Source organism: Lactuca serriola, chromosome 3, assembly GCF_051521515.1.
Source record: "Lactuca serriola cultivar US96UC23 chromosome 3, Lser_US96UC23_V15, whole genome shotgun sequence".
Taxonomy (NCBI): Eukaryota; Viridiplantae; Streptophyta; class Magnoliopsida; order Asterales; family Asteraceae; genus Lactuca; species Lactuca serriola.
In genome coordinates, this window is record NC_136410.1 from 246831086 (window position 1) to 246834676 (window position 3591).

Sequence of the window (3591 nt, forward strand, 5' to 3'; positions counted from 1 at the left end):
GATTGACATCAAGTCAATCTTTCTTTAAAAATAATACTTATGTTTCAAATGTCTTATAAATACTTATTTATGTTTTTATATTATAAATTGCATGCCCATACATGTATAGACGTATAAATAATGTTTAAAGGGCATAGGAAGGCCATCCACCCTATTTCCTTTTCCTCGATTTGGATGTGGTCTGGTGGGATTTTGGGTGACCATCCGAAGGTCGTTTCCATGTTAAGTATATATCAAATATACATATATAGACATAAAAGTACTTCCATAACCATACGTACTAGACGCACCGTTAACAAGTTACCATCGGGGTAACACAGAACCATACTATTACAACTGCTAGATCAATGAGTCAGTTCATTCATGAGTCTATACTAGGAAGAGAATATATACAACTATACTACGAGAACATATACAACTATACTAGAACAAGAAACATTTCATCACAGATGCAAGAATACGATAACAAATGTGATCCACTGTATCGGAGCATGCCTTAAATGTCATGGCCCGAGTTGTAGCCAAAATTCTCTTGGAGGGAGAGCGTTGAGTTTGCGTATAGATCTATACTGGATTGACTATCCTACACCTTGCTGCTAGCTACAGCCGGACCTGCAGGTCTGCGGGTGCCAAACGTCATTCCGTTATTACGACCGTTCTTTATGTCGTTGTTATCAGTCGATAGTATGGTGCAATTATCACATTATAACTTAATATAAATCCGGTTTAAGGTAGTAGTAATTAGTACAACAGTAGTTCTTATTATACAAAACTACAGTACTACAATGATTTACCCATTACATATTTTGGTGATAATCTCACTTAAGCATTAATGTATGAACTATATTTTATCAAATGATAGTTATACTTGGGTAATTACACACTTTTACAACAGACGAGTTTACAAAACATTTAAGCCTCGGTAGAAGGTTACCTTTATAGAAAATATAGGATTTTCTGAGAGATTCAAACTTTTGCAAACACTTTTAAACATTTACTTACATTTTTACAAACTTATACATTGAGGCAGGTTCAAACGTTTTTGACAACGAACATTGACACTAAAATACTTATGAACTCACCAGCTTAATGCTGATAAACTCTTTCAAAATAACTTGTATTCTCAGGTCATCAGTAGACAGGTACCGATGCCAGCTTTTGAGATGATGGAGCGTACTCAAGACTCATCATTTTATTATTTTGATTTACGTTATATTTTTGGTGTCTAAAACTGTACAGAACACGCATGTATTAAATTTATATATTTAATGCAATGGATGATGTTGTTTGCCTATTTACATTTACTGTGTTGTGATTACCTTACATGACGTCCTCCGCCCTAGAACGTTTCCGCTGTTCTTGGTTTTGGGGTGTGACAGATTGGTATCAGAGCATTGTTTATAGTGAATTGAGTATATCAACCCATAAAAGATATACTAAACTATAAACCCATTAGGGATTAAACTCTGACCAAGAGTCTATACTTTAAGTAATAAAATATTTAACTAAGTATACTAGTCTGCATTCATACTAAAATAAGTGTCACAATGACAAAAACAAAAGTATTACGATTGTTAAATATCACAAGTGAGCTCGGGGATGTATGGTCAGTCCTGGGAATGGCATAGCCTGATCAACTATGTTGATCCTAGGAGTGATTAGCACATGCCTTAGAATGGTTGTGATAGGTTAACAAGTCTAAAAACTTACCAACAATACCACAAGAAGATCAATAGAACTTAAACTTAAAATACTATAGGAGTATTTTGCGCTACTGGTTACACGTATACTATATTCTTATACCTCTATTCTCGCGTAGATCTTGATGGCTAGATATCCATCATGGCGACCTGTACTTTCCTAATGAAGGCAATGCCGGGTGGATCGATGAAGAGCCCGAAGTTGATCATCCAATCGCTTTGGATGATCACCTTGCAGAAGGCTTTTCAGATCGATCCGACTCCGAGCCTAATGTCAACAACCTGAACCGCTGGAGTAATGATCAGGGTCAACCCTTACAATACTTTAGGGACCGAACCTTTTACAACGTCAGCGATGGTGGCTCTACTGACCGGGCTCTGCCTGTCAGTATCCGCAGAATAGCTCGTATTGTCGAGCAAGGTGGAGCAGCCGTCGACCGGGTCATAGAGATTGATGCCGACTCAGGTATCAACACAGTCAGCATCCGCCGTCTTGAAGAAGACATGGAACGGACCCAGAGGACAAATAAAACCCTGCAGTAGCAGTTGGCTGCCTCACGAGCTGAAATATTGGAACTCTGGAACCTGTCAATGAAGGGCACCAATGTGGTCGCTTATACTGCCCGCTTCAGCGAGCTGGTGGCCCTCTGCCCCAATATGGTTCCCACCGAGGGGAAGAAGATCGAGAGGTACATATGGGGGCTAGTGCCTCCTTATCAGGGGAATGTACTAGCGTCAAACCCCGCTACCTTCAACAGTGCCAAACGATTGGCACAACGACTCATTGACCATGGAGTCAAAACCCCTGCAACCACAACTACCCTAGCCATCCCGGAACCCTCCAAACCCGCCGATACTAAGCGGAAATTCTGGGATGAAAGGAAGAAGCAGCAGGCTGCCAAAAAGCAGCAATTGGTGGCAATTCATGCCGCAGTAACCCCTACTGCTACTACTACTGCTCCGGTGAGTCGGTATGCTGGAAGTTCGCCCAAGTGCAACAAATGTAGCTACCACCACAACGGCCCCTGCCGTGAATCGCAGTGCTCTAACTGCAACAGGAAAGGACACATGGTCTGATTCTGTAAGTTCCCGGCACAACCTATCAACCAAGTCCCTGGCTCTGGCGCTAGCCCAACCTGCTATGGATGTGGTGAAGCAGGCCACTTTAAGAGGGACTGCCCCAAAGCGAGGAATGCGGGAGGAGCAGGGAGGGTACTAGCTATTGACCACGGTGAAGCAGTTGCTGACCCGACAGTGGTGACCGGTACATTCCTCCTCGATAACTCCTATGCATGCATTATGTTCGATAGTGGAGCGGAGCGAAGCTTCGTAAACCATAAATTTGCTCGCATGCTTAATCAACCACCGCACGCACTCAAAGAACTATTCACAGTAGAAATGGCTAATGGAAAAACTGAAAATACGAGTAGCATATACTTAGGTTGTACCCTAACTCTAGATAACCATTCATTTCCAATCGACCTCATGCCAGTCTCAATAAAAAGTTTCGACGTCATCATTGGCATGAACTGGTTAAGCCTTCATCGTGCAGACATCATGTGCTTCGAGAAAGCAGTCCGTCTAAACCTTCCGTCTAACGAAACTCTTATAGTCTATGGCGACAAACCCGGTGCAAGTCTTCGCATCATATCAAGTATTCAAGCATAGAAATACCTGCGTAAGGAATACCACGCATTCCTTGCTCACGTCGTCGACACGAACCTAGAAACGAAAGAACTAAAGAACCTCCCAGTAGTGAACGACTTCCCCGAGATTTTCCCAGAAGAACTACCCGGGTTGCCTCCGCAACGACAAGTCGAGTTCAGAATCGACCTAGTCCCAGGAGCTACCCCAGTAGCCAAGTCGCCCTACCGTTTAGCACCAGCTGAGA